The following is a 13,267-nucleotide window of genomic DNA, read 5'->3' on the forward strand; positions in this document are numbered from 1 at the left end:
CTTATTTTTTATTTGCGCATGAGATTAAAAACAGCCATCGGAAAGTTTTTTTAGATCTTTATCGGTTTTGGTGATAACCACAATCAGCTTCTAGCTGAAGAAGTGATGGTGGGGTGGGGGATGTTTGTTCTTTCTTACTCAGAGGAAATGTTTTCTTATCTTCAAAATACTCTCCTACCCCCCACCACACCACACACTCTCTCTCCTCTTCTGATTGGCTATAACCCCAGCGTGGAGATCATATCTACGTTATTATTGTATATTTAAGTGATAACACATTTTAACGATCATCATCTTCATCAGCAGCAGCCATGTTCTGCCGTTCTCTTCTGCTGGTTCTTCTGGGGCTCTCCTGCCTTCAGTCCTTCACCATGGCACTGAGTAAGATTTATTTGTGTATTTTAAATATAGTGATTAACCTTTTATCATAACTAAATTATAATTATGTGTGTTTGTGTGTTCACTGTAAACCGGGAGTCTGATTTATATTAGTGTTCATATTTATTACTTTCTGGAAAAATGAAAACTATCACATTTTAAACCCAAGCATGAATTCAGATGTTCAGTGAAAATCAGTGGGTTTCCAACAAAGTGCTGAGATGGACTATATAAACACTCTCTATTTCCTTTTTTTTTTTTTGCTGAATAATTTTTACAAAAAAAAAAATAAAAAATCTATGATAACATTTCATACAAAATTTAAATAAAAATACAGAAGTAACCATTATTACATATTATCATAGTTTGACGTTTTATTCATAGAATTTTGTATTATACAGTCATATAATAAAAAAATATATAGATCAATAATTAATATTGAAATAATTGTAATATTTTGTGTATATTGAGCCGGAGATATATATTCATATATATATATATATATATATATATATATATATATATATATATATATATATATATATATATATATATATATATAGTAGAACCTTGCATAAGGAGCATAATTTATTCCAGACTCTTACTCGTAATGTAAAACAAATTTTACCCGTATAAATTAATGTAAAATACAATAATGCGTTACATGGCAAAAAAAATAAAAATAATATAACTCATATATAACATTATATGTACATATTATATGTAACATTTATTTAAAGAAAATAACAAATAAATTGCTATGGAGCAGAAAACATCATCTTTTCTTCTATCATGGAACGAACCAACCTGGAACATCGTCGAGAATACGAAACCATTGTGTAGATATTCTTGTCACTCCCTTTCAAGCATCTATCTCCCAAATCTTGCACTTGTTCTTGAGGATAGTGCAAATCGTTGATGTAGATCGATTGTATGTGCGTGCTAGATCAGCCACGCTCACGCTCATGCCCTCATGTTCTCGCTTTTCAATGAATTAACATTTCACTTCTACGGTTATTTTTATTCTCTTATGGTTGTCTTCTTGTGGCTTTTTCTTCTTGGACATTTTTGAAAGTGTTATTAAACTTTGCACAAATAATTTGTACAAGTTTGGAAAAAAGTGTGATCACAAGCAACACTGAAATGCTAGCGGAATAAACACATAATAAACACAGACTGATGTAGCACGGGCTCGGAACGTCCCGGTGCACAAGCAAGTGACATGAAGAGGGGACGTCCCCTTTTCATTATGCGAAATGTCACTTATTAAGGGAGCCATTTTATTACGATTTATTTTGCATGACATGTGAATTACTTGTTAAGAGAGGTGCTCGTTAAACGGGGTTCCATTGTAAATATATATATATACTGCAATACAGTACACACAGTACTGTGCAAAAGTCAATTACATTGTTTTTGCAATGGATACAGGAAAACTGAATAAAGAATTACAAAAGAAAGAAATCTGGAAAAAAAAGACACGCCTGATGTAGATAATTAATAAAGGCCTCATGACTTAAATATAACTTCAGTCTTTATTCTGAAATAAATGAGTAGATAATGAAATATTTTTGACAGATCCAAAAGGAGCAGAATTGTGCTGTTTTGAGTTTCATAAAACCCCGGTGCCTCCAGCGAACATCCTCAAAGTTGAAGAAACGAGATTCGACTGCACACTTCCTGGAGTCATGTACGATTTCAACCTGCTGCTTTTTTAAAGACACTTTAAATCAGTTGATTCACAGATCACAGCTCTGATCTTTATCTTCTTTCCCCTACAGTCTTACAACAAAAAAAGGATTGCGGATTTGTGCGGACCCTGAGGTGGACTGGGTGAAGCAGTTTAAAGCAAATTGATGTCTTGCCTAACAGGAAAAGCTTTTTTATATATCAGACCTGCACCTGTAACTGCACTGATTATTCATATTTTCTATGCAAATTAAAGTACATTTATAGCTCACAGACTCCTGGTTTGTTTCTCTGAATAATGTCTTTTTAGAAAACTAATAATAGAAAGCTAAAAAGTGTTTGTTTTTTTTCTTTTTACAATGGAATGATCTAAATGTAATGATCATGGAAAAACAGGAAAATATCTAGAAAGAGTGTGGATGTGTTCAGTATCAGGAATCAGAGGAGATGGTGGTGGAATGTATATTAATACATGGATTTAGTATCACACAGAGAGAAGAAGCATCAGAGAAACAGGAACTGAAGCATTTCTAACTATTTTTCTAAACATTAGAAGAAATTTGAAAGAAATATTTTTCACATCTTTGCCCACAATCAGGTCCAGTAGATGTTGGGAAAACACCTTAAAACTGTGACATCATCTACCCACAATGTAGACATCTGTGATCTATCCAAATGATCTAATCATCTCGACATGTACTCTAAATACACTAAGTATCTGAGGTGGTTAAATGTTTACAGTCTGATAAAAGTTTAAGTAAAACTGGTTCTCTGAGTAGCTCAGTGTCGGCTACCAGGTCCTGACTGGATGTCAACTTCATATCTAACAGTTGATACGTCGCAGTCTAGGGTTGGGGCGTACAGCATGATTGAAGGCACGGGGTGGTATACACGTATATGAGGTAGATGAAAGTGTATTTGTTAAAAGTGTGATGGGGGAATGGAAACACAAACACTGTGGTGTCATAAAAGGGAAGGTATATTGTACAGTAAAACCCCGTTGGACGAGCATAATTTCTTCTTGAAAATTGCTCGTAGGTTCATTTGCTTGTACATTTGAACTGATTGTCCCTATAAGAATGAATGTAAAAGAGATTTTATCAGTTCTGAGACCTCATTCAATCGCTTATTTCTGCACTTAAAAAGTATTTGTAGTCTATTTTAACAAACAAATACACCGCAAATTACCGTAATGTAAACAAAAATGAACACTTACTCATGTGCTAGTGGTTGATTGCGAGTGTGAGCCGCGCATCACGCTCGTAACCTTCTTGGTTTCCATGGTAATTCTATTTACTTTCGTTTTTTACAGCACCATCACTGAATAAAACAACAAATATGTACATATATTTACAGATATAATACAGTGAGGTAAATATGGTCAAAAACGGGACAAGGCAAACTCAGAGTCAGAACGGGCGTAGGTCAGCAACAGGAAATCACAAAATCTTGGGACAGAATAACAATCAAAGAGAGTGTTGGCTAAGCGAGCTCCTGAATCCCAGCTTTCCTTCAACTTTATAAGTCGCCTCCTGCTGATGTAATCAGAAGGAATGCAGAACTGGAGTCTCGGGGTGGCACCTGCACACAACTACACACCGCATACACATACCTCAAATTTCTCATATAATGTTCATGTGTAAATCCTGAGTTAAGTAACACTGAAACTTTTGAATTTACATTCATTATTGACAGAAGTTTACAGAATAAAGGACAATTTGAGTAGATCTTTGATCTGAAGTAGTCAAATAAATGGCAATGAAAGAGGATGGAAGGATCAGTGGATCAGGAAGGATAGATCCATGTCTGCAGGAGAGCTCTGTAAATTTGGTCGATTTGAAGGTGCCATTGCTGAACAGCAAAACGCTGGGGGCCGCTTGGGGTACTTTTTAAACAATAAATTACTAAACTAAAAATTACTGACCCATAAACTTAATTCAAACCCTCACCATGTGTCTTTACTAATTTCTAATAAGAAAAAAATGAAAAAACAGCAAAGACAGAGCTTTTAACAGTCATGGAGATGATAGGCTCTTCCACTGTGAAGACTGTCACTTCATCTAAGGGGCATATCCGTACACCCAAATTTTTGTCACTGGTAATGATCCTCGACATGAATGACAGCTCGTCCATGCCACACTAATAGAGTTCTTGGCAAACATTATTCTGCATCTGGATCAGCAGTCTGGTGATGGACTTTCGTATGACACTGATAATAGCAGCAATGTTGTTTTCTGATGATCATCATGCAAAAGTTGTTGAATGGTTTTGACATTGTTGGGGTTTGAGCTTGTTGAAGTTCCCTTTCAGGAACTCGAGATGCGTCGAAACGATTCTGGAACACGCCCGAGTGTTGATCTTGTGTGTTGCTTGCTTGAGAGCGGAGCATGCGAAGTTGGTTCTCGAGGGGGCCGAATGTGTTCACTGTGCTCGCATGTCTTTTCGTTCGCTCCCGCTGGGCACTCGTCGAGGAGGGTGCTCTGCGATAAGAAAGCCGAGGAGCTTTCGGAGGTTGTAACGCATGCTGTTGCCAAGCTCGATATAACTTGGCCGGCTCATGAGCAGATAGTGCTTTTATCTATTAAATAAGATGACCGCTTTCTGACACTCGTGTCACAACCTCCATGTCGGGGTCTTCCCTTTTTTCCCAACCTGCACACCGAGGTGTCCAAGTCATGGGTTAAACCTTATTGCATTTTCCAACACTGCAGCAAGACACTTCAGCACCTGGTTGTGCCGCCAGGTGTAACCCCCTTGTGAGGCTAGTCTTGCATCCCACTAAGATGTGCTTCAGTGTTGCTAGACTTGGGCATAGAGGGCACGTGGGTTCCTCAGCATACCATTGGCTTAGGTTTGCGGGAGAAGGCAGGACATCATAGGCAGCCCGGATGGTAAAGCTTGCCCTGAATGTCTCCATTTCCCACAGCTCTTTCCAGGAGATCTTCCTCTTCTCCACTCCTTCCCATGCCATCCACTGCCCTTGCTTTGCCTGTGCCACTGCCTGGGCGCACCTTCTTGCTTCCTCCTCCCGCCATACCTCCTGGACCACCATCTTGCGTCTCTGAGATGGAGAGGACTTGCTCCACACTGGTGTGCTGGCCCCAAGTCCAAGACCACTCCTCCCCTCCTGCACTCTGCCCACGATGTCCTTGTGTCTGAGTGCTGCCTTTGCCTGCTCAGTTGCAGCCATCAGGGTCCACTTCCTTCCGGTGACCAAGATGGGGGCCGCTTGGGCTACAAATGGATCCCTCGAATCCAGTAGCATTATCTCCAGTCTGACTTTGGCACACTTGTACTCCTCTACCAGACTGGAAATGGGCAGGTGTAGTATCCCTTTGCCATAAAGTCCAATACTGCCGAGGCACCTGGGAAGGCCAAGCCACTTCCTTACGTATGAGCCGACCAGTCTCTCCAGCTTTTACACCTTTGAGAGTGAGACTTCGTAATGGGTTAGTGGCCATAGGAGATGTGGAAGTAGTTCATACCGCATGCACCAGAGCTTTAGCTTGCCAGGAAGCAGGGTTCTGTCGATGTTCTCCAGGCCACTGGCTACCTCCTTCCTAAGCTGCTCTACTTGCTCTTTGTCTTTAAGGGAGGCATCATACCACCGACCTAGACTCTTCACTGGCTTCTCTGAGACAGTTGGGATGGGTTCCTTGCCGATGTGGAACCGGTGGTCTGACAGCTTTCCCTTGATGATGGAAATGCTTCTGGATTTGCTCGGCTTGATCTTCATGCGAGCCCGCTCGATGTTGCCCTGGAGCTTTCTCAGTAGCCGTACAGTGCAAACCTTGGTTGTGGTGAGAGTTGTGAGGTCATCCATGTAAGCTCTGACTGGCGGCAGCCTCAGCCCAGGTCTTATTTGCTGTCCGCCAACTGTCTATCTAGAGGCCCGAATGATGACCTCCATTGCCAGGGTGAGGGCCAGTGGGGAGATCTATCTCCTAAATCTTGCACTTGTTCTTGAGGATTGTGAAAAATGGGTTGATGTAGATCGATTGTATGTGTGTGCTAGATCAGCCACGCTCACGCTCATGCCCTCGTTCTTGCTTTTTTAATGATTTTACGTTTCACTTCTATAGTTATTTTTATTCTCTTATGGCTGTCTTCCAGTGGCTTTTTCTTTGGGGAAAGCGTTATTAAATTTAGCACAAAAAAAAAGTTTGGAATAATGTGTGATGACAAGCGACACTGACATGCTAGCAGAATAAGTGCTAAACACAGACTGATGTAGCACGGCCTCGGAACGTCCAAGTGCACAAGCGAGTGATGTGAAGAGAGGGGTCAAATTAAAGTACATTTATAGCTCACAGCCTCTTGGTTTGCTTCTCTGAATAATGTATTTTTATAAAACTAATAAAAGAAGGCTACAAAGTTTTATTCTTTCTACATTGGAATGATCTAAATGTAATTTTGTGTTCTTATATTTTTACATTTTTATATTTTTTATTGATTGTGTTGTTTTTACTGGAAAGTGCCTTGTGCTCCTTTCGGTTGCTGTAAGGCGCTATACAAATAAAGCTTGATTGATTGATTGATTGATTGATAATGATTATGGATAAATAGGAAAAATATCTAGAAAGAGTTTGGATGTGATCAGTATCAGGAACCAGAGGAGATGGTGGTGAAACGTATATTAATACATGGTTTTAGTATCACACTTTCAGGAATCCCCCTGCCTTCACACTGTGATCACACTGTCAGGAATCCCCCCCCTTCAGCAGCTGTCAAGCTCGGTGTCAGGAATCCCCACAACAAGGAGCTTCTCTCCTTTGCACTAACAACACACACCTGACTTTCATCTACACGCTAATCTCACTGCCTATAAGAACACTTACTGCACACACACTCGCAGTCCTTTATTACACGTTCATGTATGTTCATATCGGGGATAGGTTGTGTGTGCTTGTATGTTCCTGCGTGTTCATGCCGGTGTGCAAGTGCTCACGTCTTACTGTATCCTTGCGTATGCCTTCCCGCTCCACACACCGTTCAACTCGGACACTCGCTCTCTCACTGCGCCTGGACCGCGCCGCTTTCCAGGCGCGCCGTGGATTTAACTTTCCCGCCTCGCGTTCCGACTCGGGCTTTGTGGACCGCGTCTCATTTCAGACCCACCGTGGATGTTACTTTTCCCGGACTCTGTTATTTGGATTATTTCGCAGACTCTGAACTGTTGTGGGCCGCGCTGTGAGCGCACCACCGGATTAAGCCCTTTTGCAGCAGGTATTTGTGTTGGCTCCACCTTATTTGTGTTTGAGTTTAAATAAAACTTTATTTTTTGCTGCTACTTCAGCTTCTGCCTTCGTTACTGCATGACACACACAGAGAGAAGAAGCATCAGATAAACAGGAACTTTTCAATCAATTTTCATGAACATTGGAAGAAATTTGAAAGAAATATTTTTTACATCTTTGCCCACAATCAGGTACAGTAGATGTTGGAAAAATACCTTAAAACTGTGACATCATCTACCCACAATGCAGACATTTGTGATTTATCCAAATTATCTAATCATCAACATGTACTCTAAATACACTAAATATACAGCAGAACATTTCTGTTGATAATTTATAGCAACTATAATAATATTAGTGAAGTATCTGAGGTGGATACATTCTGATTAAATGTTTAAGTGAAACTTAAGAGTGGTTCTCTGAGCAGCTCAATGTCAGCTACCAGGTCCTGACTAGATGTCAACTGCATGTCAACTTCATTCCCTTCACAGTGTGTAGGGAATATTACTGGATTTCAAATTCCTGATTGTCCAAAAAAAAACTGTCAGAAAACTCAGGTGACTAGGTGAGGACCTAAATGCAGGATGCATCAGAAAATGTGAATCAGGAGAGGAGAGTTTAGCACAGGCAGGAAATAGATAATGTCCAAATACATGGGGTTAATGTTGAACGTCCGGGGCGCCGGGAGCGTGAAGCAGGGTGGGGATCCGAAAAAAGAAGCAAGTCTGAAAACAGTCCGAGGTAGAGATCCAGAGAACAGTGCTATAGGGAAAATCCAAAAACCGAGGGCAGGCAAAAATCTGGAAAAAACAGGAGCTCCGAAAAAGAAAGTAAAACTTTAAACAGGGAAAAATAAGGCTGGACAGTCTCAAAATAGCGCAGAGCCGAAACCAGACAATCTGGCAGTGAGCCCATGCAGCCGTCTATTTATACTGAAACAGTCAAGTCAATTCAAGTCAAGAGGCTTTTATTGTCATTTCTACTATACACAGTGGTACACAGTACACAGTAAAAACGAGACAACGTTCCTCCGGAACCCTGGTGCTACACTAAACAACAACAAACAAAACAACATAGAGCTACAACACAAGCTACATAAAGTGCATTGAGTGCAACCTGGTGCAAACAGTGCAGACAGACAGTAAACCTACTGTATACTTGATTATACAGTACCGTACAAGAAGACTGTAGAAACTATACAAACTAAAAACTATATCCCAGAAGTGAGTATAAACAGAACAATGTAGTGCAAAAATACAGCTGCAGTCAAAGGTGCAAAGAACAGCATGTAAACAGTATAATACAGTGAAAAATGATAAATGTGCAAAAAAACAGCAGTTGAGAGTGAGGTACAGTCGAGAATAATAAAAATTGAATAAATGAATGGTGGTGGAATGGATTGAGATGAGTGATGAGTGTGTGTTAAGTGTTAAGTCCAGGAAAAAATCTTTTTTACAGTTCGGTAACACACATTTAAGTGAGTGAGTGTGTGTGTGTGTGTGTGTGTGTGTGTGTGTGTGTGTGTGTGTGTGTGTGTGTGTGTGTGAGAGTTCTGTTTCAGTTCTGTGTATTGAGAAGCCTGATGGCTTGTGGAAAGAAACTGTTGCACAGTCTTGTTGTGGCGGCCCGAATGCTTCGGAACTGTTTTCCTAATGGCAGGAGGGTAAAGAGTGTGTGTGACGGGTGTGTGTGATCGTCCACAATCCTGTGTGCTTTGCGGATGCAGCGTGTAATGTAAATGTCCATGATAGAGGGGAGAGAGACTGTGAGGACAGCTGAGAAGATCATCAGAGTCTCTCTCCCCTCTATCATGGACATTTACATTACACGCTTGGTGTAGGGTCTTGCGGTCCGAGACGGTGCAGTTCCCAAACCAGGCAGTGATGCAGCTGGTCAGGATGCTCTCAATGGTCCCTCTGAAGAACATGGTCAGGATGGGGGGAGGGAGGTGGGTTTTCCTCAGCCTTCTCAGGAAGAAGAGACCCTGCTGGGCATTCTTTGTGATGGAGCTGGTGTTGAGTGACCAGGTGAGGTTGTCTGCCAGCTGAACACCAAGGAATTTGATGCTCTAGACGATCTCCACTGAGGATCCATCAATAATCAGTGAAGATTGGTCACTCTGTGCTCTCCTGAAGTCCACAACCATCTCTTTGGTTTTGCCAATGTTTAGAGTCAGGTTGTTTGCTCCACACCAGGCTGTTAACCGTTGCACCTCCTCTCTGTATGCTGACTCATCGTTCTTGCTGATTAGACTCACCACGGTCGTGTCATCAGCAAACTTGATGATGTGGTTCGAGCTGTGCATTGCTACACAGTCGTGAGTCAGCAGAGTGAACAGCAGTGGACTGAGCACACAGCCCTGGGGGGCCCCAGTGCTCAGTGTGGTGGTGCTGGAGATGCTGTTTCCGATCCGGACTGACTGAGGTCTCCCAGTCAGGAAGTCCAGGATCCAGTTACAGAGCTGAGGAATGATGGTGTTGAATGCTGAGCTGAAGTCAATGGATGGCGAGCGTGCCGGTGCCGCCGGCTGAAAGATGCAAAATCATGATATAATCATTTGAAATATTTAAAAGTTTGATTTTAATCAAATAATTATTAGTATATAATGAGCCAAGATATCAAATATAATGTTGATATTATATATATATATATATATATATATATATATATATATATATATATATATATATATATATATATATATATATAAAACAATAACACAGTATATACAGTATTTTGCAAAAGTCTTTATATATATATAATCTATGGTGAAGACAATTAAAAAAAAAAAGTTCTCGACTTTAATATAACCAGTCTTTAGTCTGAAATAAATAACTAAACAAGCCGATAATTAAATATTTTATCACAGGTGCGAATGGAGGAGGATTGTGTTATTATATATATATATTATAGTTCCATAAAACACCGATCCCTTCAGCGAACATCGTCAGTGTCGAACAAACGAGATTGGACTGTACACTTCCTGGAGTCATGTATGATTTCAACCTGCTTCTATTTTTTCTATCATTTAAATCACAGATTAAAATTCTACCCTGACATTTATATTCTTTCCTGTACAGTTTTACTACAAAATAAGGATTTCGGATATGTGCAGATCCTGAGGATTACTGGCTGCAGCGGATCATTAAAAGCAAAAGTGGTTGGGTGCAGCAGATCATTTAAAGCAACACTTTATGTCTGATGATCATTTAAAATTGCAGCATTACTTTAATATAACTATATAACACATCACCCACAACGAGGATCATTGTGTCAGGACCTCTTCCCACTTACCAGCGAGGGGCTGAGAAGTTTAGTAGACTTTTAGCACTAAATGAATGGTTACAGTCATGGTGTCGAGAACATAAACTTCTCTTTGTTAATAACTGGAACTGTTTCTGGGAGCGTCCTAGGTTCTTCCGCCCTGATGGCCTGCACCCCAGCAGAGTTGGAGCAGCAGTGCTATCAGATAACATCTCTAGGATACTTCACACCATCTGACTGGTAAGACATCAAGAAATCTTCAACTATAAGAACACGCATACTACAGACCAAATAGTTACAAGTTCACACACAGCCCAGTTTATAGAAACCGTATCTATTCCTCGTGTAGTAAAACCAAGAATTACATACACAAGATCCAGAAATAATCTTATTGCAGTTAAAACTGAAAAATGCCAGATAAACAAACACAACAAAGTTCTAAAGTTCGGTCTTTTAAACATTAGATCACTTGCACCCAAAGCACTGATTGTAAATGAGATGATCACAGATAATAATCTCGATGCACTCTGTCTCACTGAGACCTGGATTAAACCAGGTGATTATATGGGTCTAAACGAGTCTACACCGTCAGGATATGTTTATAAGCATGAGCCCCGTCAGACTGGTCGTGGGGGGGGTGTAGGAACCATTTATTATTATATTAATGTTAGTCAGAGATTAGGATTCAGCTTTAAATCATTTGAAGTGCTCGTTCTTAAAATTGCACTTTCAGAGATGCATAGAAAACTCGCTCTGGTCACCGTGTACAGACCCCCAGGACCCTACGCTGATTTTCTTCATGAGTTTGCTTGTTTTCTCTCAGACCTCCTGATCAGCTTTGATAAAGTGCTGCTTGTAGGAGATTTTAATATTCATGTAGATGATGAAAACGATGCCCTAGGATTATCATTTGTCGATTTACTAAACTCTTTTGGAGTTAAACAAAACGTCACCAGACCAACCCACCGTTTTAACCACACACTAGACTTAATAATATCCTACGGAGCAGACGTCACTGATATAAATATTTTACCTCAGAATGATGACATCACAGACCATTATCTCCTACTGTACACACTACCGGTAGAGCAGATTAACCGTGTTTCACCACGGTATCGACTTGGTAGGACTATTATTCCAACCACTAAGGACAGATTCATAAATAACCTGCCTGATTTATCTCAGTTTCATATTAAACCCATAACTGCTGATCATCTTGATGAGATGGCAAACAACATAGACCTTATCCTCACTAGCACTTTAGACACTGTTGCCCCCATCCGGTTAAAAAAGGTTCGAGAACAAGCACCTGCACCTTGGTATAATAGTCATACGCATGCCCTAAAGAGAACAACACGTAATCTGGAGAGAAAATGGAGGAAAACTAAATTGGAGGTATTTAGAATTGCGTATAAAGACAGTATGCTTAGCTACAGACAGGCGCTAAAAGCTGCTAGAGCTAAACACCTGAGCAAACTCATAGAAAATAACAAAAACAACCCCAGGTTCCTTTTCAGTACAGTCGCTAAATTAACAACAAATCAGGGATCTGAAAAATGTGTTCCATCACAGTTTAGTAGTGAAGACTTTATGAATTTCTTCACTGAAAAAATAGATAACATTCGAAAAACAATTGTGGCAGTTCAACCTCTGACAGCATCTCCCGACACAATCGTACTTACAACCCCACAACTACACTGTTTTACATGTATAGGACAGGAAGAGCTGTATGATGCTATTATGAAAGCTAAATCAACAACATGTCAGTTAGATCCAATTCCCACTAAACTACTGAAGGAAGTGTTATATACAGCTGGTGAGCCTCTTCTCAATATTATTAACTCCTCACTATCGTTAGGTCATGTCCCTAAATCCCTCAAGTTAGCAGTTATTAAGCCCCTCATTAAAAAACCTAATCTGGATCCAAACACGCTATCGAATTACAGACCAATTTCAAATCTCCCATTTATGTCTAAGATTTTAGAAAAGATTGTCGCTGCCCAGCTATGTAACCACTTGCAGGAGAACAATATCTTTGAAGAGTTTCAGTCAGGTTTTAGGCCCCATCATAGCACAGAAACTGCTCTAGTTAAAATCACTAATGACCTGTTTTTAGCTTCAGACCAAGGCTACATCTCCCTATTAGTTTTACTAGATCTTAGTGCTGCGTTCGACACTATAGATCATGATCTTCTCCTCGATCGCTTACAGAATTACATCGGTATTCAGGGACAGGCATTAAGCTGGTTTAAATCCTACCTGTCCAATCGTTACCATTTCGTAGATTTAAATGGAGAGCTATCCAGGATAATGCTAGTAAATTATGGCGTGCCACAAGGGTCAGTTCTGGGACCCCTGCTTTTTACAATATACATGCTTTCATTAGGAAATATTATTAGAAGGCATGGAATTAGCTTCCATTGTTATGCTGATGATACCCAGCTATATATTTCATCCAAACCAGGCGATACAGCTCAATTAGCTCGCATAACTGAGTGTGTTGAAGAAATAAGAGATTGGATGACCCATAACTTTCTGCTATTAAATTCTGATAAAACGGAGATTTTGCTCATCGGCCCAAAAAATAGTACACAGAAGCTCCAGCATCTCAGCCTGCATTTAGACGGTTGTTCTGTAACTACTAGTTCAACGGTAAAAGACCTGGGAGTTATTTTAGACAGCAACTTATCTTTTAAAAA

At 40.2% G+C, this 13,267-nt stretch overlaps 1 long non-coding RNA gene across 1 annotated transcript in view; it reads left to right on the top strand.

Moving 5' to 3' along the window:
• The first annotated feature begins 360 nt into the window (after window positions 1–360).
• The window catches only part of LOC310725936, a 54,711-nt gene continuing 41,804 nt past the window's right edge, over window positions 361–13,267 (top strand). The window contains exons 1-3 of the long non-coding RNA XR_014533572.1: window positions 361–381; window positions 1,957–2,068; window positions 2,160–2,219. This is a non-coding gene — a long non-coding RNA (uncharacterized lncRNA). The remainder of the gene's footprint in view (window positions 382–1,956; window positions 2,069–2,159; window positions 2,220–13,267) is intronic.

Source organism: Silurus aristotelis, assembly GCF_946808225.1.
Source record: "Silurus aristotelis genome assembly, chromosome: 5".
Taxonomy (NCBI): Eukaryota; Metazoa; Chordata; class Actinopteri; order Siluriformes; family Siluridae; genus Silurus; species Silurus aristotelis.